This window comes from Ovis canadensis, chromosome 10 (genome assembly GCF_042477335.2).
Source record: "Ovis canadensis isolate MfBH-ARS-UI-01 breed Bighorn chromosome 10, ARS-UI_OviCan_v2, whole genome shotgun sequence".
Lineage (NCBI taxonomy): Eukaryota > Metazoa > Chordata > Mammalia > Artiodactyla > Bovidae > Ovis > Ovis canadensis.
In genome coordinates, this window is record NC_091254.1 from 82969748 (window position 1) to 82996235 (window position 26488).

General features: G+C 39.2%; 1 protein-coding gene and 1 non-coding gene across 2 annotated transcripts in view; both read left to right on the forward strand.

Annotated features, from left to right (window-relative positions):
• GPC6 (glypican 6) overlaps nucleotides 1-26488 on the forward strand; it is a 1229455-nt gene that overhangs the window by 560671 nt on the left and 642296 nt on the right. The gene's annotated exons all lie outside the window — the stretch shown is intronic.
• On the forward strand, nucleotides 16812-16886 carry TRNAG-UCC (transfer RNA glycine (anticodon UCC)). Its single transcript has one exon. It is a non-coding gene; the product is annotated as a tRNA-Gly (tRNA).

Consider the following 26488-nt stretch of genomic DNA (forward strand, 5'->3'; position numbering starts at 1 on the left):
GCTCTGATTGCCATTACGATATACCAAGACTGGGTGATTTAACCGTCAGCAATGTATCGCTCACATTTCTGGAGGCTAGAAATCCAAAGTCAAGGTCACAGATTCAGTTCCTGGTGAGTGTCCTTTTCGTAACTCGCAGATGGCCACCTTCTCACTAGCAGAGAGATAATGAGCTATTCTCTCTTCCTCTTCTATAAATCACTCATCCCATGATGGTGGTCCTGACTTTGAGACTTCATCTAAACCTAATTACCTCCCAGTGGTCCTACCTGCAAATACCATCACATTAGGGGTTAGGGCTTCAGCGTATGAATTTGAGAGGATATTCAATCCATAACAACTGCCCTTGACCTTAGTTTCAGTAGAAAGATGTAAGAAGGACAGCATGGCCGCTTCAAGAATTATCTTTAGGCGGAGGTCCTGTGGCCACTAAGAGAGCTGCACCAATCTCTTTTTGCCATGTGACAAACAGCTCAGAGGCAGGGAGATAAGTTCAAATTCGGAAGACCTAAGAGCCACTTTGGCTTAGATGCCTCTTGGCCCAGAGCAGCCAGTGTTTCTGACAGACCACTGGGCATAGCTGTCCTTGTATACATCAAGGGCAGAAGAGACAGAAAAGTCAGGACATTCAGGGACACCCCAAACTGGGAAGACTATCCCAGACTTTTATAACTTATTTCTAGTTCTTCCCAGACTAGACTTAATTTGTCAATCCAGGTCATTTTTCCTGTAGATATTATTCCTAAGTAACATAGCTGGTATATATCAGGTGACCAGGGGAACAGAGTGCTAGTACATTCATTGAAGGTCAAGTTGTCATGAAAAAGAAGAAAGGAGGGCTATTAACCCCTTCCCACTCTCTAAATTAGTGGTTACCTTCCCCTGAATCCCACTTCTTGGAGCAATTCCTAAGAGCACTGGAACATTTAGAGAAGTTATCACAAAGTGTCTTGTATTTTGAACTTGATTAGGAGATAAGTTATGCTAATATAATACACTTTTCTCCAACCTCTCCTTAGCATATTACTTTTACCAGAATCCCAGACACTAATGACACACTCAATGCTATAATTAGTAAAAGTCATGTATAATGCCTTAGTGATGGATTAACTTTTTCAGGAACTCTCTTTAATAATGCTATACTCTGAGCAACATCCTAATGCATAAATTTAAAAAGTGATTACAGAGGTACACTCCTCATAATCAGAGTTGGTTCATCAATAAGCATTTATTTAGAAGTCCTAGTGAATCGTGGCCTGTTTGGGCTCTGGAAATTCATCGTGAAAAAGGAAAAGAATGTCTCTCCTTTAAGGAGCTTGCACTTGACTGCAAGGGGACCATCAACAGGTTTAAAAACTAAATCCTTAGTATAGTTTGTTACAATCACGTAATGCACTAGACCAAGGCATAGTGGGCAGTGAGGTTGGGGCCAGTGTGGCGGGGACATAAAGAACAGCTGCTTTAACCAGAAAGATTAGGATCAGCAAAACCCCCTGGGAGGAGATGCCATCTAATGTAAGACAGGAAAGGTTGAGAAAGGGACAGGCATGCAAAGCCAGAGGGAGGAGCATTCCAAGAGAGGAACAAAGGTCAATGTTCAGAGAAAGGAAAGTACTTGATATCACAACAACACAACAACAATAAACAACACAACAACACTAAAAAACACAGTGCAGAATCACAACAGTTAACAGCTATATACCTATTGCCAATAATTTGGGGCTCACTCTTGCTTGGCACTGCGTTACATTGTTTTTCAAACCACTTACAAGACTTCACATGCGCAGAAACTACAGCCTCCAGAACTGAGTTACATGCTGAAAGTCACTTGGAGTTCAGATTTCATGTCTGAGAGTTGAACCCAGGTCCAAAGTCTAAATTCTAAAGCACTCTCCTCAACTTAAATCTGCAGTTTTCTAGAACCAGATGGTTGTTGCTACCTTCTGGCCTCCTCTGCTTCTGAAATGCTGAGTGAGGCTACAAAAAAGATGATGCCAAATGTGATCAGGGAGAAATGAAAAGCACATGTATTTGGCCAAGCGAGTATTACTTTGCAGTCTATTAGCTATGGTTAAATATTTAACACTTTTGAAAGCTCTGGGTTGATGACATTTTCAAATTGCCAATTTCTGTTTACTTTGGGGTAGCCTGCAACATTACTGTATTCAAGAACAGTCAGCCCAGCCTTGCTTTGCTAAAACTGAGTGGCTGGCTCTTAACACCCAAGGCAGAAGTTGGCGAACATTGTCTAAACAAACCAATTTCAACAGAATTTTAAAGTTACTCAGAGATATATTGCTGTCAAAAAAAAAAAGTTCTCTGAAAAGTCACAAAATTCTGCAGTATGACTCATTATTTGCTGACTGTTTGTGTGGGAAAATAATTAGCTTTTTAAAATGGAGTGCCGCAGCCAGAAACAATAAACCCCCTTTGCAAAACACAATCCAGTTTCATTTGCCTCTGAAACCTTTTATTTTCTACAATTTCATCGAGCACTGGCCTGGAGAAACAACCAAACCTCTTTTGACAGAGTATTTAAAAAAGGAAACACAATGTAAGTAATCTCTCAAAGCATTATTTTAAAGAATTAGGGGATTGGATTTTGTTTTATTAATAATATTAATAGTAATCATCATTTGCGTATGGGACCCTCACTTTGTGTAGGCAGGGTTTGGAGTACTCTAAGGCCAACTCTGAAATAGATACTATAAACATCCATATCTTACAGATGAAATAAATGAGACCAAGACAGGTCAACCAACTCTCTTTTATGACCTCATTAAAGCTTCTTTAGAGAATGTGCATAGCATCTCTTTTGAACTCCAATATTCCCAATATTGGGACAGAGAATTAATATCTGGATCTATTGGTCCATTTCTCTAATTGATCTTTTCAAAGTACGTTCAATATATTCAGTGTACATTTTCTGTTAAGACCAGCACACATTTGTAGTTCTGCCCTTGGCTCCATTAAGAGCAAGTTTGGAAAACCCCATATGGTGGGCTGTTACTAAGTCAGTTGTGATGCTTGCGCCGTATATATGACATAAAAGCCTTTTAATCATGGTCACCTTGTCCTCTTAAACCATTAAACCCATCCCTTTCCCTGCTGACTTTCAGAAATGTCAAGTGCTATGGAGATGAGTGGGATTTGGGCCATTCTTCACCAAAAAATGACCAATGGATAGGACAGTTATGTTAATATTATGATGAAGCACACTTGCTCATATAACCAACCCCTATCTTGTTTCTTTATCCATAATGATACCTATAATAATAAAGACTAGGAATTAAACCCACACCTGGTTAAGTGGTCTTCCAAAAAAGATACATGTTTCATTTCCTTACTCTTCTGACCCCAGCCCAGTTGGTAGTTTTTGAGTTTAGCTTTCTAATTGGTACCATGCTGTTATCATTGCACAGCCATGGGGAAAAGGATCCCACACATGAGCTGGAATTTAGATGCTCAAACAAATGTCAGTTTCCTCTCCCAAGCCCACTTTCTTTGGAATGGAAAAATATTTTCTCCACTTCCCAGTGTTTATATTTCTTACATTCTGACACTTGCTTGTATTTCTTAATTCTTACATTGTCTAAGATTGATACTTTCTACTAATATTAGATAAACCAAGCTAAGCCTTTCCATTTGCACAGATTACTCCCTGAAAGCAGGCAAATCACATTCTAGCCTTTTATTTGGGCATTCCTGTATGTTCTGACATGATGTCTTTGTTGTCAATGAGGTTTTTATTGTTTGCTTAACAAAATTATCTCATTAAGCGAATGGCTTTAGGGATTCATTTGCTTTTATTTCATTACTAGCTTGGGAAAAAGATATACAACTTTTGTTAGGGGAGGATGTCAAAAAATAGGATCTGTACCTATACAGAGATTATTTTTATAATCTATTTCCCTGTATAGTAATAAAATTATTTTATAGGTTTACATTAATACATTTAATTGCTGCCTTGAGAATTCCAAAGCTAATATGTGCAATGGTACTGCTAATGCCCATTGTATTCTATATAAGTAAATCATACTCATTCATATATCTTTTTCTATAAATCTAAATGGGTTTTGCTGGTGGCTCAGACAGTAAAGAATCTGCCTGCAATGCAGAGACCTGTGTTTGATTCCTGGGTTGGGAAGATCCCCTGGAGGAGGGCATGGCAAGCCACTCCAGTATTGCCTGGAGAATCCCTTGGACAGAGGAGCCTGGCGGGCTGCAGTCATAGGGGTCACAAAGAGTCAGGACTAAGCACATATATTATTTCTCTTTATCTACATCTATATCTGTATGTAGATTTATGTTTCTTAGGTTAGCTAAGGGTTGTCTGCCATCAAATATGGGTTGCCATATTAAATAAAAACTACTTCAAATTAAAATATTTTAAGGGAAATGCAAGTTATCAAGTCTGCTAGACTTACGTTTATAACACCAGAGGAACACTCAGTGTAAGTGAGATCTTGAAAGAGAAGTCAGAGGTGAGCTTTTTCAATGCTGGTAATTAATTCTTGCTTTGCATAGGCTAATTGAGGGCAGTCATCAAATACTGGATGTCATTTCATTTCCTAGCTGTCAATGGAACTACAATCTGCTTTCCCTGCTAAATCTGTTAACCCCTGTGCTTTTCTTTGCTGATAGAGGCATGTTAAAGATAGAGGGGCACCACGAGCTTTGTTTGGTTTCATGAATGTCAATATTTTCCTTCAAGTGAATTGAATGTTGTTCCTTTGTCAGATTTTTCTTTTCCTAACATCTATGTTAAGGTATACACACATACACAAACAGCAGTAAAGAAAAATATTGGGAAAAAAATGGAGGACCAAAATGAAGAGAGTGAACTGGAGGATATTTCTTAGATAGGCTGTCTTATGTTATAGAATAACTGGTGCTCTGATACATGCGAGTATATTAAATAATTCACTCAGCAAATGGTGACTGTGTATGTACTAACTGATAAGCATTGGGCTACGTATTGGAGAGTCCCTTGAACTGCAAGGAGATCCAACCCCAGTCCATCCTAAAGGACATCAGTCGTTGGTGTTCACTGAAAGGACTGATGTTGAAGCTGAAACTCCAATACTTTTTGGGTACCTGATGCAAAGAGCTGACTCATTTGAAAAGACCCTGATGCTGGGAAAGATTGAGGGCAGGAAGAGAAGAGGATGAAAGAGGATGAGATGGTTGGATGGCATCACCGACTCAATGGATGGGTTTGGTTGGACTCCGGGAGTTGGTAATGGACAGGGAGGCCTGAAGTGTTGTGGTTCTTGGGTCGCAAAGAGTCAGACATGACTGAGCAACTGAACTGAAGTATTGGAGAAGTGAGAGAAAAGGCAACAAAAGCAGCTCAGAGACTATTGTTGAGGTTGGTGTGACATCAGTACATGTGCTTGGATGTGACCCTTGGCCATCACAGGTAATTTTCTTGGGAACCTGCATATCTGTCCTAGAACAAGAACACCTCTGTCACTCTCTGTAGTTTCCTTTTCTAACTGTCCTCCATTTCTTAGCTCTCACCTCTGCCCAGAAAAATCACATTCCAAGCAAATGGCTTATTTGGCAATGATTGAGTCTAGAGAGCCAAGTCTTCCCATGGGAAGATGTGTTTTGATGTGTGCTTTGAATTTCTGGGTTGGCTGGACACATTTGCCTTGAAGTCCAGAGAGACTATGGCCATGTCTTACTCTATCAAATAACTCAAAGAACTGCAGCAAATCCAAGTTGAACAAATCGCTTTTCTAAAAGACAATTGAGATAAACATTTCAGGGTTTTTTTTTTTTTTCCTTAAGTTCTTGATGATTTTGATCTCACTGACCTCACTCTATGTTTAGGCTTTGTATTTTACAGTTGTGTGTGTGTGTGTGTTGCAAATTTTATATTTACCTGCCAGATACAGTTTTCCATCTCATATTGTTTTGCATGCATAGTTTTGTGAGTCCTTGGATAAAAAGGACTGAGACTACCTCTTTGAAACCTGCTCAGAGCCAATTGTTGTACCGTCACAGTGGAGGAATTGAATACATTGAGCTGAATTTAAGGGGCTTTAATCAAGGTTCATTACAGTTTTTATATTAGCAAAATAATTTATATTCAAAATAACATTTTTAACATGGGAAATAGATGGGGAAACAGTGGAAACAGTGTCAGACTTTATTTTCGGGGGCTCCAAAATCACTGCAGATGGTGACTGTAGCCATGAAGTTAAGAAACGCTTACTCCTTGGAAGGAAAGTTGTGACCAACCTAGATAACATATTGAAAAGCAGAGACATTACTTTGCCAACATAAGTCCGTCTAGTCAAGGCTATGGTTTTTCCAGTGGTCATGTATGGATGTGAGAGTTGGACTGTGAAGAAAGCTGAGGGCCGAAGAATTGATGCTTTTGAATTGTCGTGCTGGAGAAGAGTCTTGCGAGTCCCTTACACTGCAAGGAGATCCAACCAGTCCAGTCTAAAGGAGACCAGTCCTGGGCGTTCATTGGAAGGACTGATGCTGAGGCTGAAACTCCAATACTTTGGCCACCTCATGTGAAGAGTTGACTCATTGGAAAAGACCCTGATGCTGGGGGAGATTGGGAGCAGGAGGAGAAGGGGACGACCGAGGATGAGATGGCTGGACGGCATCAGCAATTCAATGGACATGAGTTTGGGTGAACTCCGGGAGTTGGTGATGGACAGGGAGGCCTGGCGTGCTGCAGTTCATGGGGTTGGAAAGAGTCGGACATGACTGAGCGACTGAACTGAACTGAACACGCTCAATGACATTCTAAATCGGGTTTGCTCCTTCAGTTCTTTCCAGTGTCTATAGGTAAAAATTTCTGATCCCATGTTCATCATTCATATTAACTCTGGAGACAATTTGGAAAAATAATACAAAGCCTCAAAGTATTCATGCAGCAGTAGAGTTTATCACTTGCCTCAAGTTGCACTCATGCAACTATGTAGTGGGTAGAGCCCCTATGTTTCATAAAGTCCATTACAATATGATGAGATCCAGCTTCTGTGGTTCAGTTTCAGAGAGGTGATTTTATTATCCCCAAAACACCTAAATGGCTTAAGTTAATATAGTCTATATTGTTTTGCCTCAGTGTTCCCTGTGTTCTTTTTTTTGAGTGTGGTGGGAGCAATCCTTTATCCTTTTGCCAAACACAGATGATGTGTTCCTTGCAACTGTGAATACAAAACTTGGAGATCGGTTTCTTTCCCTGATTTCCCCAAGGCCTCTTGCACTCACCTTAGAGTTCAATGTCAGAGAAATGACAAACTGTGTGAACTGGTGACAGGTGGGACTCTTCTACTCTATAGAGAAAGACTCTTCTAGGCTTTTCTTCAGATTTTCCCAGTGTGTAGATATGATCCCCTGGATTGGAAAGGCTACACAGGTCTTGTCTGCTAGAATTTGTCGTAAAGGGCTGCAAACAGGTTTTTTTTTTTCTTTATAAATCTAAGAATTACAGGTTACCTTAAAAAGGGATAATACCTGGTACACATATAGAAGAGTACCAATATCAAGAGAAATAGGTAAGAATAAGGCAAAGGTTCTCCAGTGTGTGTGTGTGTGTGTGTGTGTGTGTGTGTGTGTGTGTGTGTGTGTGTGTTAGTCTCTTGGTAGTGTCAACTCTTTGAGAACACATAGACTGCAGCCCACCAGGCTCCTCTATCCATGGAATTCTCCACACAAGAATACTGGAGTGGGTTACCATCCCCTCCTTCAGGGGATCTGTCTCACCCAGAGATCTAACCCTGGTCTCCTGCATTGCAGGCAGACTCTTTACCATCTGAGCTACCAAGGAAGCCCAGTCCAATAGCATTAATTGGACATAAAGTCACTAAGAAGTAATTTAAAGGAAAATCAAAAATGTTTTTAATACATTAATTTTTTTCTTCTCAAAATGTGAAGAAAAGTTCTGTATCATCAACTTAAATGTGTGTATTTTCATTGTATATGTGTGGGGATATCAAACCCATTAAATGAAAACTTAAGAAAAAAAAAAAACACAAAAACATTTTTTTCCTGAAAGGTGCATCACCATAGGCTGCTTATGTAGTCAGTTACATCCCACCATATCAGATTCCATTGCTATTGTAGACAGTGAGCTCAGCCATCATTGTGAATTTATTTTTTCCAATCTCTCCATATTGGAATGACCCCTGGCTTAGCTGAATTGTAAAAAAAAAAAGAAAAAAAAAAAACAGCATATAAAACAACCCCTGAAGTCTTTTCAAAACTGGTACACAGCTTTCTTCATTATTAAACAGCTGGCCCTATAGCTATATGAAATTTTATTAAATTGACCTTAATGGCTTAGCACAAAAAAATAAATGTTTAAGTTGCAATTTTCAACCTTATCTAAGACCGCTCCTATTAAAGATTTGATATTGTAGATGTTTGAAGCAAGTCTTAGAGCAAGTGAATAACCTACATTTTATCTGTATCTTTGAATCTTTATTTTGGAATCACCTTTATGTTTGTTATACTACTTCTTATTATCATAGTAAAAATTTATTAACACAAAATAACTGGATTTTGTTTGATATGCCAGAATTTTTATTTCTGTTTGATTGCAACCTTCTTAACTAAAAGCTTGCGTTTTGATGACCTATGTGTGTGAAGCACTGTTATAGGCACAGCATAAAAATGTGCCCATAAAGCAAACGAGCCTATTGTCAAGGGTTTTACAGGCTAAAAAAACATATAGTGATACTTTCTTCACTTGTTTCTTGTCTTTTAATGAAAGACTTTCATACCTCTGGGGTCCTCGAGCGTACAGAGGTAGGGAAATCACCATTTTTGTAACACACCCCAGCTGAGTTGGCATTTTTCAGACCCCTTCCCCAAAACATGGATTTATAGAGCCATAGATCTGCTTATGTTAACTTCTGACTAAAGCACATTCCTTTCAGCTTCTCTCTCAGATGTGGAAGTAAATTCCTAAAACCATGGTTTATTTTTTGTTCACTGATCTGTTTCATGATGACATTGCTAAACTCTCTTTTTCCTATCCCTACTCCTTTTTTATTCCTCTTGTCCCTAACAGAAGTGGCCTGTTTTCTGAGCCTGTGCTTAAAGAGACATTCTCAAAAGCTGTTTTAAATTCATTCTGGTATGTCCTTGTAAACTGGAATTATAGTCAAATCAATATTTTTTCTGTTGAAAAGGGTGGATGATTGTGTTATGATGGCTCAACCCAGATGCAAATAACCTTCATAGAGACATAGCTTATATCTGAATGGTGCTTTTGAGGATGAGGGGAGGCCATTGAAAGTCCTAAGGTGAGCTTTCAAGAAGGATGCTGATTTTGTATAATAAATATATTGAATTTAAGTGAAAATGGCAAGGTACCTGGCAAAACCTGAGCAAAGGCACAGAATTATAACAGGGTATATGTGTTTAAGAATAGCAAGTAATCAAGTTCTCTTGAGGAGAGGATTTTGTAGGTGTTAACGAGGTGCCTTAACTAACAAGATGTCATTAATATCTAGGAGTAAAAGAGTGCATTTCACTAGAAAGCCAGTGGTTAGAATGTTAAACTTAAGATCCAAGGTGACAAACCTGGCAGCATCAAAAGACTAGAAACCAGGGAATCATTTTTGATTATCCAGACGTAAGGGATAAGAGCCTGGATTAGAGTAGAGGGAAAGAAATATATCATAGAGAATGTGATAAATGAAGTAGAAAGAAGGATATAGTCTTTCAAAAATTTTATAAGTTTTGAAAATGTATCACACCAGTTCTCAAAACCTGGCATGTGTAAGTATCGTCTGGGGGTTTGTTAAAATGGCTCATTGGTGTGGTACTGTTTCTCAAGTCCTGGGGTGGGACTTTGGAGTTGATATTTTAAGAGAATGACTCAGTTGTTTCTGGCACAGGTGGTTCATAGATCACAATTTGAGAAGCGCTAGCTTAATACTTCTTTGAGGCCGGAAAGAAAAGTACGGTCCTAGGGACTCTCAAACAAGGCTACTGTACAAGTCTACAAGTTTACTGATTGTAAACTTTATTGACTAGACATTTGTTAATTTAATATTGTAAATTCAGGGGTGTGTGTGCGCATGCTCAGCTGTGTCCAGCTCTTTGTGACCCCACAGACTGTAGCCCACCAGGCTCCTCTGTCCATGGGATTTTTCAGGCAAGGATACTGGAGTGGGTTGCCACTTCCTACTCAGGGGATCTTCTTGTCCCAGGGATTGAACCTGTGTCTCCTGCATTGGCAGGCGGATTCTTTACCGCTGAGTCACCTGGGAAGCCCAAATACAGGGGACTCACCAATAAATTTTGAAAAGGAAGATAGTGAGGTAAACTCCACTGTTAAGATACATGAAAACGTGCTAACAGTGGTGGAAGTGTCTGGCAAACGTGGCAATACTGTCCTGCAGCTCCAGGGTGACTGCAGGCTGACCTTGTAGAGTCGGGGTCCACTATTCAGAAGTTGCTTCCCAAACCATATGACTAGATGAAAGCTGATGAAAAGGGAGAAACGTGCTGGAAACAAAAGAGTAGTGATCTCCCTAAAAGTGGAGAAAGGAGGAAAAGGTCAAGGGGCAAAATACTCTAAACTGGAACTTTCCAACAACATCAGGACCCTCCTGTCCTGAGCATCAAAGTTCAGGGAGATTCATTATGCAGGCTAAACTCTTTTGTTTGTTTCTTATTTGAAAACTCTGGGCTTTTTGATAAGCATAATATTTCACATCATTACAACAATTATCATATTAAAATGGTACATTAAATAAGAAGAAAAGTAACTGATTGGCCATACGGGTATCTTTTCCAAGTGGTCATAATTACCGTATTCTCTCCCTGTTTTCACTACTGAAATGACATAAGCTATTAGGCACATAACACAGATACTGTACAATGTCAGCCACTCAGCTGTAAAATTTCATGCTGGAAAAGAAATCATTTTGTGAACCATTAAAATACAATAAAGCATTTGAAGACCGAAAACTTTTGCTCAGTCAAACATAAAAGTTAATAAAATTATTTAAATACATGCAGTTCAAAAACGGTTTTAAAATCCCTTGCATGCTGTGTCTAAGCAACTGGAGTATGTTTGAGGGAAAAAAAAATCCACAAGCGGAAAATAAGAGGTTAAGAAAGATTGTCAATGAAACCTGAGCTCAACTTAGCAAGTGGCACCAGATTAGTCTTTGCGTTTAGAAAAATGTGACATTACTTCCAACCTAGTGAGCCTATTATGTCTGCATCTCCTCAGATTTTTACATGGCCTTGAGCAATTTGGGCTTGAGCCAGATATAACATTTTTATTTCAGCAAATCACTTCCCTTTGTTGTACATTTTAAGGATGTACTGAAAGGTACTTTCAAGTCTGAAAATATCAACTTGATCATACAGCACTGATACCTCACTTACAGGGGCCTTTATATAAACCACAGTGTTTTCTTTAACAATTAAACTATCTCAGGAATAGTGAAAATATGAGCTACTCGATTACCACATTAAAAAAAAAAAAACTTTTTTAAAAACAGTGCAGTCAACCTAACCCACGACTGAGCATACACGTGTGCGCGCACACACACACGCATGTGCACACACACACACACACACACACACACACACACAGAAAGCCAGGAGAGAAATAACAAGAACAAGTGAACATTTTGGTTGAGATCTTAGGGATAAGAAGAAACATGCACTCCTTTCCCTCTATATTTCTCATTTGGTTTGCCCACAGCTGATATGAAAGAAAATAAAACTCTGAAAATGCATTTTAAGACCTTTTCTTTAAAGCAGCAAAAATATTTGCAATACACAAACATGTCTTGCAAAATCAATCACTGAAAATGCAACGTGTATGACACCACCTGTATGTATCAATACTAAAAGCAAAAGTAGGCTTTAGGTTAAAGAAGGTGACATTACCATACTCAGTTTATTGCTGGGTATTGGAACAAACTCTTAAAGGCAATAGTTAAAAATATGTAAGTTTTGCCCAGTTAAGAGGGGAAAGCTTGAGGCCTTTCTTAGGATTTTCAAACAAGGTAATAGACAAATGTATATATGTGTTAAGTCACTCCAGTCGTGTCCAACTCTTTGTGACCCTATGGACTATCGCTTTCCAGGCTCCTCTGTCCATGGGATTTTCCAGGCATGGATACTGGAGTGGATTGCCATGAGTACCATTCAATTCACAATCTTGAAAAAGAAGATTGTTTCCCATTGAGAAATCTGTATCATTTTTATAACACAGAACATAACATTTTGGGGTTAATCTCTGTAGATGTGAACACTACAGATCCCAGTATATTTATTTTACATAGAAAAGATGTAAGTAGTCTAATCTCAAATTCCAAAGAACTGGAAGCTTATAAGGAAAGCCTTAAGTTTGAGAATATCAGAAGAAAATATAGCAGATATGTTATTAGTAATTCAGGTTTTAGTTATTAAGTATTAATGCGTTATTTTTGAATTACACTAGTAATAGAATGTGTCTTGGGGTGTTTTTTCTTGCTTATTGTATTCAGTTCAGTTCACTTCAGTTGCTCAGTCGTGTCCGACTCTTTGAGACCCCATGGACTGCAGCAGGCCAGGCCTCCCTGTCCATCACCAGCTCTGGAAGCTTACTCAAACTCATGTCCGTTGAATTGGTGATGCCATTCAACCACCTCATCCTCTGTTGTCCCCTTCTCCTCCCACCTTCAATCTTTCCCAGCATCGAGGTCTTTTCCAATGAGTCATTTCTTCACATCAGGTAGCCAAAGTATTGGAGTTTCAGCTTCAGCATCAGTCCTTCCAATGAATATTCAGGACTGATTTCCTTTAGGATGGACTGGTTGTGTCTCCTTCCTGTCCATGGAATGCTCAAGAGTTTTCTCCAACACCACAGTTCAAAAGCATCAATTCTTTGGCACTCAGCTTTCTCTATAGTCTCACATCCATACATGACTACTGCAAAAACCATAGTTTTGACCAGACAGACCTCTGTTGGCAAAGTAATGTCTCTGCTTTTTAATATGCTGTCCAGGTTGGTCATAATTTTTCTTCCAAGGAGCAAGCGTCTTTTAATTTCATGGCTACAGTCACCATCTGCAGTGATTTTGGAGCCCAAAAAAATAGAGCCTTCATAATGCCATATATAAAATGCCCTTGGAAATCAATTTTAAAAAGGTAGTTGAAGAAGAAAGACTTACACTATTTTCATGACAAAAACAGTGACAAATTTATTGACGGTTTTTGCAGCTGTAGTAACTCTGTTCATGAGGAAGTCAGAACATTTTTCCAGCAGACTGACCAGCCTAAAGCAAAGCATATCTGATATTTGTCCAGTGAGACTGAGATGTTCTACACAATCTTTTTTATATATATATAACATTTTTATACATATATTTTAATATATATATAACATTTATATATAACATATATATGATATATATTAATGTATATATAAGTATATAATATATATATACTTATATATGCTGCTGCTGCTGCTAAGTCGCTTCAGTCGTGTCTGACTCTGTGCGACCCCATAGATGACAGCCCACCAGGCTCCGCCGTTCCTGGGATTCTCCAGGCAAGAACACTGAAGTAGTTTGCCATTTCCTTCTCCAGTGCATGAAAATGAAAAGTGAAAGTGAGGTCGCTGAGTTGTGTCTGACTCTTCGCGACCCCATGGACTGTAGCCTACCAGGCTTTTCCATCCATGGGATTTTCCAGGCAAGAGTACTGGAGTGGGGTGCCATCGCCTTCTCCGATACTTATATATAGAATGTGAAAAATTGGCTTCCCCTATGGTTCAAGAGGTAAAGAATTCCCCTGCAATGCAGGAGACATGGGTTGGATCCCTTGGTTGGGAAGACTACCTGGAGGAGGAGGAAATGGAAACTGGCTCCAGTATTCTTGCCTGGAAAATCTCATTGACAGGGGGGCCTGGCAGGCTATAGTCCAGAGGGTCGCAAAGAGTTGGACATAAGTGAGCAGCTGAGCACAGCAGTGTGAAAATATGTCCCAGATCATTAATGGTATTCTTGTGTCAAAAAACATGTCTATGAGAATTGTGTTGACTATTCAGTTCAGGTTGTATTAAAAATATAAAGGCAGTTTAAGAAACTTGGATAATGATCATTTAAAAAAAAATACTATCAAAAAGTGTGCTGTACATTATTGCTGTCATCATAGACTGGTCAAAGATCTTATAGATATCACAGCCTCCTTCCCTGAGTCATGGAAGTTTCCAAGGATAGACACTAGTGAGAAAAAGCTCTTGTATTTAGAACCAACTTTCACTCTGGGGTCAAGACTACAACTCTTATGAGGGGAAGGGATAGTTAGGGAGTTTGGGATGGGCATGTGCACACTGCTATATTTTAAATGGATAAGCAGCAAAGTCCTACAGTATATCACAGGGAACTCTGTTCAATGTTATGTGGCAGCCTGGAGGGAGGGGATTTTGCGGGAGAATGCATACATGCTTATGTATGGCTGAGTCTCTTTGTTGTTGACCTGAAACTATCACAACATTGTTAATCACCTATACTCCAATATAAAATAAAAAGTTTTAAAAAAGAATACAGCTCACATCTATCCTTTCATTTCAATAGATGGCCTCACTCCTCTAGTACTCTCCTTTTAATCCAATTTTTTAAAATAAAATTTATCACATGGTGTGTATATATATATATATATATATATGTATATGCTGTGCTGTGCTTAGTCGCTCAGTCTTGTCCGACTATTTTGGGACCCCATGGACTGTAAACCACCAGGCTCCTCTGTCCATGGGATTTCAAGGGGGTGGATGCTGGAGTGGATTGTCATTTCCCCTTCCAGGGCATCTTTCCAACCCAGGGATCAAACCCACATTTCTGGCATTGGCAGGCGGGTCTTTACCACTGAGTCACCTGGGAAGCCTATTTATATTACACACACACAAACACATTCTTACACAGCATTAGTTTAGGCAAAGAGAATGCTAAGATGAATAAGACATAGTCCTAGAACTCAAGGAAGGGCCAGTCTAGTAGAAGAAACAGGATATAGTATATTCACATTAGTTATAATGCGGCACTTAAAGTACAAAGAATGGAACAGCTGATTCTCAATGCAGAGTGAGAATGTCTGCCCAGTAGCAGATAGTGGAGCTGAGTCTTCACCTGTGGAAAAATTTTGCAAGTAGCAACAAAGAGCTACTTTTAAAGATCATTCCAAGCATACAGGGGCTTCCCAGGTGGCTCAGAGGTAAAGCATCTGCCTGCCAATTGCAGGAGATGCAGGCTCGATCCCTGGGTCGGGAAGCTCCTCTGGAGGGGGAAATGGCAACCATTCCAGTATTTTTGCTCAGAAAAGCCCATGGACGGAGGAGCCTGAGCAAAGAGTCAGACACGAATGAACAGGAGCACACATGTACACCAGGCACAGGGAACAGCAAAGTGTGTGCTCTGAATTAAGCTGTTTCTGAGGGTAACTATAGGAAATACTTAGTTTCTGTAAAGGGCAGCTAGTGAGAAGCCTCATAACCCCTTGTGTTTCTGTTTCAAATAAATTTATAATGTTATTTCCACAAGTCCTGATCAATTCAATGACAAATGAGTGGTATTACCTGTTGCTTGTGACCTATGCTGTCACTGATACTCATTAATGCTTCTGGAGTCATGTGTACTTTATTCAAAAATAGTATGGGGTGCTACTGTGTAACAGAAATTTGGCAGGCTAGGGTTGTAGAAATGTTGCCTGTCTTGTTGGAAGCCTACAGTGCAATAAGAAACAAGTCTTTTCTTTTACTCTTTTTTCTTTCTTTCTTTTTAAAATCAGGGCTGTTTAAAGAGAGGGCTTCCCAGGTGGCTCAGTGGTAAGTAATCCACCTTCAAGGCAGGAGACACAGGAGACATGGGTACAGTCCCCAGGTCAGGAAGATCCCCTGGAGGAGGAAATAGCAACCCAGCCCAGTATTCTTGCCTGGAGAATACATGGACAGAGGAGCCTGGCGGGTTACCATCCATGGGGTCACAGAGTCAGACATGACTGAGCGCCTGAGCATATTTAAAAGGATGTTCACTTGCAGAAGATTCAAATACTTCCTAGCAAGATGCCATTTTTTTTTCCTAAGGTCTATTAGTTGAAATAGCATTGAAGTCAGCATCGCTATTGATGTTTTGAGGTGAAAGGCGTATAGAGTTATTGTTCACTTATTTTCAAAGAGAGTTGGCCAGAAACACTGTTTAACACCAGCACTTATATTTAAAAATACTACTAAATAGTGTTAAATGGGAGCCTGACAAAAATAGTCTCATCACCCACTACCTTATTTTTTGTTCCCCAGCACATTAATTAAAATGTTAAGACATCTTGAAATAGGTGACTCTTCTGTTTGTTTTGTTAGAAGAAAATATGAAACCACTGTTGAAACACCGACAGTCTGTTGACAGCCTTAGCTTCCAGAATGTCTGAGAGACTGTTCCTGCAGTATCACAGTTAAAAAAAAGTTCAGAGGGATTGTAAACTTGTTTATATTGTGATACTGAAAACAACACAGGATCAAATTGGCCTTCTAACCGTATCCAGTTAACATCACTGTCCCTTTCCAGGAGTAGTTGGAAATGAATTTTCCATCCAAAGTTCTATTCTCTAAGGATTCTACCGAGGAAATGAGACAAAACTGTGGTTTTATTTTATTGTCTTCAAAATGTTTTTTCTAAAGAGTCACCTATGAAGTTTAGTGTCATACAAATGTCAGGTAGCAAACACAACCATGAAAAAGAGATCTCTTCTTTTAAACCATTTATGAAGAATTAACAAGGAGAGAAATTAACAATGAGAATTACAAATGAAAACTTAACAGTGGAGGGACTTCCCTGGTGGTCCAGTGGTTAAGACTCCATGCACTTCCAATGCAGGGGCCACAGGTTCGATCCCTGGTTGGGGAACTAAGAGTCCCACATGCCAAGCGGTATGGCCCAAAAGTAAAACTTAAAAAAATAAATAAATAAAATGACATCTATTTAAATGGGAAAGAAATGAGTGATGGAGAAGTTCTGTCCTCTTTCTAGTGGTGGGGACCAGAAGAGAGAAAGCCCCTTCCATTATGCCTTTATTCAGGAAACACTCTGCCTTCTCAGCTTGGCCATATGTTCCATCCTGAGTTTTCTCTGACTTCTGACTCTAAGGGTAACACGTCAGTGGTTTTCTTGCCTTCTCTGAAGCTACTTAGTCAGATCCACAGGGCGTGTCAAAGCTCTGCTTCCCACTTGCCAAGGGCAACTAGGCTGCATAATGATGAGGAAGCCTTGCAGGGGGAAGCTTGGTCTTCCTATTAATTCTTAAGGGCAGGAGGTGTGTAAATTCTGCTGGTGTAGCAGAGTACATCCTGAAGACTTCATTACCCAGAGCAAACTAAAATCAGGAAAATGGGTGTATGGAAAGTAGAGGGGAGCTTCTCAGGACCCTCAGGCTTTTGGAGAAATTGAATGATATATGGCCTTTGATCAGGGAAAATCATATTGTCTGGCATCGGGACACCTGTGTTGCTTCTTACCAGCCACGTGACCTTGATGATCCCCTTGACTCTTCAGCTTCTGAACTGTCTCATGTTCACACCTCTTGTCTGTAAAATGAGGAACTCTATTGACTTGGCAAGGTTATTGCTAAAATAATGTCTGAGAAGTTGGTTTGAAATGATAGCCTATTAAAATTGGAAGCATTCTACTCTATTTTTGCTAGATCATGTCCTGAGCATCTTGAAGAGCCACAGATTCATTTCTGATGTGGACCGCATCCTTCTCCATGATGGGGTATATATCTCTAGAAGTTTCTATTTGTTTTGATTAAATTGTTCAGCCAATCTCAACTGAGACCCTAAATCATCCATTTAATATAATAAATTAATTCTAGAATGGTACTACTTGTGGACCATCCCTGGGAGAATTGCAAAAATAGTCACTCAAATCCTGTTTTTTATTCTCTGACTTTGATGCAACCTTTAATGAAAAAGGCTGTGAGATACCAAACTACTCCATCTCTCTGAATGGAAAATTTAAAGGAAACCAAGAGAGCCAATGAAAGATTTAAATATTTTATCCCCTTGCTTTAGAATTTCAGAAGGTTGCTATTGACTTTTTTGTATTGTGTGAATTCCTTGCTAAGAATATAAATGAACTTTTATATTGCACCCCTGTGCGTTTTGTATTGTGTTGAGGGTAGGAGCAGGAAGAGTATTGCCAATGTTAACTAGATGTATCTTATAATATAATTATCATGGAACCAAGAACTTTTACTAATCCCTATTAACTACTTTTATGATAGTGATGAAGATGATGGAGGACTAGAACTCTAAAATACTAGTAATTATTAAATAAAAAGAAATCTAAGCTGTAGGGGTATTTTGCATTTTCAGATTACTTTCTTAATAAAGTAAGCAAATAAACTGATTCACATCTTTATGATAGGACTCCACAATGTTATTTTTATTTTGCTAAGAAATGTTCAACATCCATTCTCAGTTTATTAAGCCATTTTGGCTCTGAATGCTGGCCAATATGAAAACAAATATCTATATATTTCTATTAATGTTTTTGTGTTTATTAAATATTGTCCCTATATCCTGCATGTGTGTGTGTATGTGTGTATGGATTTCACATAAGGATAATAATTTCCATACTTTAAAAGAAAAATCTTGACAAATCAGGAGGCAAGAGATTATAGCCCACAGCTATGAAAATCACATGGCGGTTAGTCTCATGCCCTTTCAACGTTCATTCCTGACTTCAAATTTATTATGAATTTTATGAGCGTATAAGGTTCAAAGAGAAGCAGCAATTTAAAAGCTGCCTGGAGAAAAACCAAATAAGATTTTTACGAAATACTTCTCTGAACAATCATGGACTAGAAGATATTTACATAAAGTGATTCTGGAAGTGTGGTGCAGAACCAGCAACATCAGCATCACCTGGGAGCTTGTTAGACAAGCCAGTTCCCTGGTCCCTCCCCGGGTGTACACAATCAGGAACTGGGTATGGTGTCTAGCAATCTGTTTGACGCAACCCTTCAAGTGATCCTGCTACACGCTCAGGTTTGAGAAGCAAGCTTCCAGTACAAGCTCTCACCCTCCACGCTTAAATGATCCCACATTCTGGGCTTTCCAGTTTAATACACACACACTGGCACTCTACACACCACATTCTGGGGAGGATTTGAAACACGAGGAAGGGCTGCCAGTTCACATGGAGCACACAACTGTATTTCAGTGATTTGATGGGGAGAGGAGGGAGATGATGGACCTAAGAACTCACATTTCCAGCTGGGGTCATGACTGATCATGATCAACATCAGTGGGGATGGTGAGCACGCCACATCACAGCTGCCTGTAACAGTAAGTTGGAAGTGTCACAGTACTCTGAGACCTAAATAGGGAAGATAAGATGTCATATTTAAAGCACTGAGTACCGCTGTAGATTCAGTAAGTATGAGCATGACGATGTCTATTCAATTCCAAGCTCTTTAAAATACTGTATTTCCAAAATATTCATGGTGTTATCTGTGCTCCTCAAGCACATTTTAAAAAGTATATCGGCCTTTCCTGTCACTTCTAAGACTAGGTCACACTGCACATGGTAGCCACTATATGCCAAATGCTCCTGGCATACACATGGTACCAGATTCTGTTCAGAAATCTGAACAGAATTTCAGATTCTGTTTTACTTGGACCCGGCACAAAAAGTGGTGTACATGTGAAAACTCTTCCACAAGCCATACCAGAGCAATCCCCACTCATTAGAAAGTAAGGCTATTAAAAGATAAAATCTATCCCTAATAAATTTTAAAGATCTCATTGGCTTTATTGAATGATTCATGAATCAGGCAGCATCCCATCTGGCAAGCAAGAGGGAAGCTACGGAAAGGCAAGGGTTCTGAAAGGCAGGAGAAGGAAGTCAGAAACAAAAAAGGCAATTTCAGGCTTAGGTAAGCAGGCTGTGGGGGAAGGAAGGAGTCTGTGTGGGAGCTTACTTCATCTTCCTTTGGGGGATGGAGAGGACCCATGTGATAGATTACCTCATTGGTGCCAACCAGAAAATTCTCGACTGATGGGCTAAGACTGAATTTCTAGGGGCAGTGAAAGCTTCAACAAGGTTAGGTATTAAGCCCTGGTTTAACGGCCTGGCATACGTGCTTTTATTTTGCTCCTGTGGTTTTCTTTTTATCAAGACTAAATACATTAATGAGGGCTTTCCTGGTGGCTCAGCGTAAAGAATCCACCTTCTGGGCAGGAGACTTGGGTTTGATCCCTGTGTTGGGAAGATCCCTTGGAGAAGGAAATGGCAGCCCATTCCAGTATTCTTGCCTGGGAAATCCCATGGACAGAGGAGCCTGGCAGGCTACAATCCATGGGGTCACAGAAGAATCAGACACAACTTAGCAACTAAACAAACAAAAAACAAATACATTAACAAAAGGACAAGGATGATTGAAAACATGCAGTGTCTTAAAATCAGTAAGTTTGTTTTGTTATCAACATTTGGCCAGGACATTTACAAGATAGAGATATTAAAAGAAAAAAAGAAACAAACATGTATACTGTTACCTAACATACACTTGCATTTAAAGCATCTAGTTCTTAGGTAAGTAGGTATCATTCATGTTAATTGGGTTCAGGAAGGCTCTCCATTGCCTAAGACAAATCAATCATCTGCGGACAAGGCAGTGTATACCAATGACCTGTAGGTTGTGTTGGAATGTTAATGTTTGTGAAAAGATTTTTGAAGAAAATAAGAGCTCAATTTGGAAAGACATCCAGAGAATTGATTTTAGATCATTCTTAGGGTCAAAAATCAAGGGGCTTTGTTTGGGGGAAAAAAATAGTAATTTCACATCAGCAGTGGAGTAATTGTTGATATTTTCCATTGAGCAGAAAAGAGATAAAAAGTATCTATTTATAGGAGTGTATTTTTTTTAATAGCAATTGCTTTATTTTTACCATGCTATTTTAGTACTTTAGTAGTTAAAGTGGTGGACATTTTCTTATCATGAAATTATATGTGTGATATGCCTTTGACCTAGAAATCACAAGACCAATAGACTTTACATCTGTTTATTTTCAGTGAAATCTGAGTATTTTGACAGAAAAGACTGTTGATGAAGTTTTTGCATTCTGAACATATTAGGGATATAAAATCAAAGAAAAATAAAGGGCAGTAAGACTGGAAACACTTTTCCGTTGATGGAAGGATTCAGAAGTAATTTCGAAACAAAGAGGGGTTGGGGAGGAAATTTCCTCCTTTGGCTCAATAACATAACCTTTTCTCTCCTTATTTTGATAATATAAATTCATTAGCTTTAACCTCATCCTGGCCCCAGAGTGATATCTATTGTTTTTAAAAGTGTGTGCCATGGAGGAGGAAAACGCATATTTGATTTCATGGTGGCAAGCTTGCATTTCCTCAGGCTTTGCCATTCCAAGAAGAGCATAAGCTTTTTCATCTTAACTCCGATGCACCATCTTAATTTAAAATGTATGAGGTTTGCCCTGATGTGCTAGTGCATCAGTTTCTGGTATCAACAAAATCAAAGCTCCTAACTTTCAGACACAAAGGGATGGATTTTTTGAATACCAAGAGAATTTTCACAAGTCAAACTCCCAACAAAACAAAAAAGACAAGATAGCTCAGTCAGAAAAAAAAAAAAAAATGGTAGCCTCTCCTAAGAAAAGATGAAGTTTTATTTCTTGTCTTCCTGGCAGTAGCCCAGATGCTGGGCCATAATTATCATTCTAATTGTCATTTAGTGTAGCAGTAATTCTCAAGTGTTCCTTGGAAATGAAACTCTTGAGAATCTTGTTAAAAGATAGGTTCTGATTCCCTAAACCTGTGCTGAGGCCTGAGATGCTGAATTTCCAACAGCATCCAGATATGTGATGCTGCTGAGCCAGTGAACATGTTTTGTTACATTGGGTACCAAGGGCATGTAGTATATTATGGGATATAGTCTTTTATACCATCTGCACAGAGGTTAGGCAAACTAAGGCAAGAAGCCAACTGAGGGAAGATTTTTTTTTTTTTTTCCAGGACAGTCTTTCTATACGTGCAGTGTTTAATCAGAAAGAGTTAGTTGCCCAGTCATGTCCGACTCTTTATGACCCCATGGACTGTAACCAGGCTCCTCTGTCCATGAAATTCTCCAGGCAAGAATACTGGAGTATGTCGCCATGCCCTTCTCCAGGGAATCTTCCCAACCCAGGGATCAAACCCAGGTCTCCTGCACTCCAGGTAGATTCCTTACCATTTGAGCGCCTGGGAATGCGATGTTTAGATCATGAAAATGGAAATTTCTTGGCTTCAATTTCCTCTTGTATAGCTTGAAAGGCTTGGAAATTCCTCTTGGACCTAATATTTTAGGATTCCATTAAGTGCTACATAAATACTCTAAATGAATGAATGAGGGAATGAATAGATTTGGGGTTACCAGGATATTTCCAAGGGAGTGATAGCTTATTTTCTTCCAGTTATTACTGTAGAAAAGTCAGGGCATATTTGAGTCATTTTATCAGCTTTACATGAGGGAGAAATTGTGAAACAATGGTTTAAGAGAAAATATAATGGGTCAACGAAGCATCTTAAGTGTGAGTTTTAGGTTGGAGACTTGGAATTTTAAGCTGAAATCAGTCCAACAGGCTGTGTGTTTGCAGGGCGGAGGGTGGTTCTCATTGTATGTAATCATGACAGACAGTGAGTGACTATATTTCCAACTGTTAGCAAAGGTCATAATTTTGTTAACTTTAATAAAGGATACAGTTAGGCTAGGGAATTGACCTGAAATTAGGAGGGGAGTGAGGTCCTGAGGGACAGATAAAAGATGGTAGAATAATGGACTGTACATAACAAGGGTATGTATATCCCTGGAGGACTGGTGCAGTGGGAATAGTAGGGGAGAAGGGCTAGTGGTTAAAAAGTGGTTGAACTTGAGACGATGGAAGGGTAACCATTATTAACAATGGCAAGGTCTAGGGTATGACTGCATACGTCATGTTACTTCTTTGCTCCCAGGTATTTTGAAGGTGATAAAGGTGTGAAAAATAAAAACTGCGCTTGCAACGTTGAAGATTCTAATTGGGACCAGACTTAAAACTGACATAGATCTTCTGTGAATCCAGTACTTGACATGTACAAGTGTAAGTGACATGTAGTATTTGACAGAACAGCTTTGAAATTTCAGCCAAAAAGGTGATAAGTTGAATTTTAAACCCTGGAAAATTAGGTCAACCATATAAAAACAAGATTTAATAAGCAGCAGATGCCGTTTTGTCCAACTCTATTAGATTTTTGAGGTGCAAAAATATCATAGGCCGTGGACATCATACACTTGCCGTGCAATGAAGGACCGAATGGACGCTCTGCTGTAACTGCGCTACATCTTCTGTTAAATAAGCACACATGGGGATAGGTGAAAGGTCATTGGAAATGTACACCAGCAGCATGACAACCTTTAATTCTTAGGTGGACAGAGTAGCAAAAGTTAAATATTTATATGCAAAGAGTTAAAAAAATATATAGTCTATCTGGGGGTAATACTGGATGATTTCATACCAACACTTAATCTGCTATTAAATTCAGTTCTTTCTCAGTGATGACCAGTCTTTGAATGAATGATTCATATTTACAAAGATACAGTGTACTCAAGCCATTATTTCTCTCTCTGTGAAACTAGACACTTCAACAAGTCACCATCTCTTAAAGTTTGGTGGGTTTATAGTTCAGATATATGGGAAAAAGGCAAAAATGTAGCTTGTTAACACATCTTGCCTTCATGAAACCCTCCCTAATTTAATGTCCTTTCAATCAGATTTATTTATAGGATTATAGATATAAATGTATATACATATGTATATGTGTATATATTTATATCTATAGGATATATTTACATATATATTTATATATGTATGTACATATATATGGAGGAGAAAGAAAGAGATCCTATATATATGTAAATATAAATAATATACATAAAGTATATGTTAAATTTAATAGTCACTGATTTTTAGAAAATATTAGATTTATCTCTAGGCACAAAGAAAATATATCGCTGCATAAGGATATGTAACTACAATTGACCCTTGAACAACACTGGGATAAGGGATGATGGCCCCTCTTGAAATTGTAACCTTGTATAACTTTTGACTTCCAAAAAACTTAACTATCTGCTATTGACCAGAAGCCTTATCAGTAACAGAGGATATTAGCACATTTGTGTTGTATGCATCATATAGTATATTCTTGCAATAAAGGAAGTTAAAGAAACTATTGAGGACATCATAAGGAAGAGAAAATGCATTTATAATACTTATATGTGTCTACGGAAAAAAATCCACATAGGAGTGGACCCCACCCCATCCCACAGTTCAAACCATGCTTTTCAACAGTCAACTGTGTATAAAGTAAACCACATATGAATTTTTAACAGAACGTCTTTTCTGAGATGTAAGAAATGATCAATTTACTCAGTACTTGCTCCCTTGTCAGTTATTAGCACGGGAGATAAATGAATTGGTTTAAACTTCAAAGCAGTGATACTGCCAGCCTACAGAGAGGTAGAAATGGTGTCGTAACAGGTGTGGATTTTAGCATTAGACGACCTGAGTACAAAACTTGCCCTGTGGCTCTGCCCAGTTTCCTCATCAGTCAGTGACAGAAAAGACTCTGGGCGGGGGGAGGGAAGAATGAGACAAATTGCGAAGTAGGATCGACATATATACACTTGTTTAGTCACCCAGTCGTGTCCGACTCTTTGTGACCCCATGAGCTGTAGGACGCCAGGCCTCCCTGTCTCTCACCATCTGCCAGAGTTTGCCCAAGTTCATGTCCATTGCATAGGTGATGCCTTCCAGCCATCTCATCCTTTGAGGCCCTCTTCTCCTTCTGCCCTCAATCTTTCCCAGCATCAATGACTTCCAGTGAGTCAGCTATTCTCATCAGGTGACCAAAATACTGGAGCTTCAGCTTCAGTATCAGTCCTTCCATTGACTGTTCAGGATTCCTTTCCCTTAAGGTTGATTGCTGTGATCTCCTTGCTGTCCAAGGGACTTTCAGGAGTCTTCTCCAACACCACACTTTGAAGGCATCAATTCTTTGGCGTTCTGCCTTCTTTATGGTTCAACTCTCACAACCTTATATGACCACTGGGAAGACCATAGCCTTGACTATACAGACCTTTGTTAGTAATGTCTCTGCTTTTCAACATACTGTCTAGGTTTATCATAGCTTTCCTTCCAAAAAGCAATTGTCTTCTGATTTCATGGGTGGAGTCACCATCCACAGTGATTTTAGAGCCCAGGAAAAGGAAATCTGTTCCTACTTCACCTTTTCTCCTTCTATTTGCAATGACGTAATGGGGCCGAATGCCGTGATCTTAGTTTTGGGTTTTTTTTCTTTTCTTTTCTTTTCTTTTTTAATAAAAGCTGCTATATAACACAGGGAGCTCAGCTCAATGCTCTTCGATGACCTAGAAGGGTGAGATGGGATTGAGGGAGGTCTTTTAAGAGAGAGAGGGGCTATGTGTATACATAAAGCTTGTTCATTTCATTGTACAGCAGAAACGAATACAACATTGCAACACAATTATTCTCCAATTTAAAGACAAAGAAAAAATAAAACAGAAACACCTTCTTTGGAGCAGTTATGAGGGTTGTAATGGATAAACACAGTTTGCTACAGTGCTTGACTCTGTGAGTCGGAGCTGAACCTTACTCTGTCAAGCTGCCTTCATATTTAAGATGCTGTATCTCCTACCATACTGTGCAGAGAGTGGGATCCCTCCTGTCATGAGGCATCATTCCAACCTTCAAAGAAATCACTCTCCAGTGGAAAAAAAAAGTTCAGTTTTCACACACATGAAGATGTATTTACTGTACACTTCTGTGTAGTGGGCAGTGCCCTGACTGCTTGGGATACCCAGTGAACAGGACAGACCAGACCTTCAACTTAGGGTACTCACATACTGATTCCTTCACTCCTTGCCCTTGACACAATTATAGCTTACACTGACTGCTGCTGCTGCTGCTGCTGCTAAGTTGCTTCAGTCGTGTCTGACTCTCTACCCGTAGATGGCAGCCCATCAGGCTCCCCTGTCCCTGGGATTCTCCAGGCAAGAACACTGGAGTGGGTTGCCATTTCCTTCTCCAATGCATGAAAGTGAAAAGTGAAAGTGAAGTCACTCAGTTGAGTCCAACTCTTAGCAACTCCATGGACTGCAGTCTACCAGGCTCCTCTGTCCATGGGGTTTTCCAGGCAAGAGGAATGGAGTGGGTTGCCATTGCCTTCTACATTACACTGACTGTACTTCCTAAAACATCACAAGTAAAGTAGTCTCTCTCCTTTGATTATGTATTTATTATATCTTACGAACAAAGATGTTAGGTAGGCGTCTCTTACTAAAAGGTACAAATCAGTTCTGACAAAATGACTTGAGATAAGATTTTCTATGAATATATATTTATGTTAGATGCATATTACTTTTTTTTAATTGCCTTTTAGAATTTGTAGCA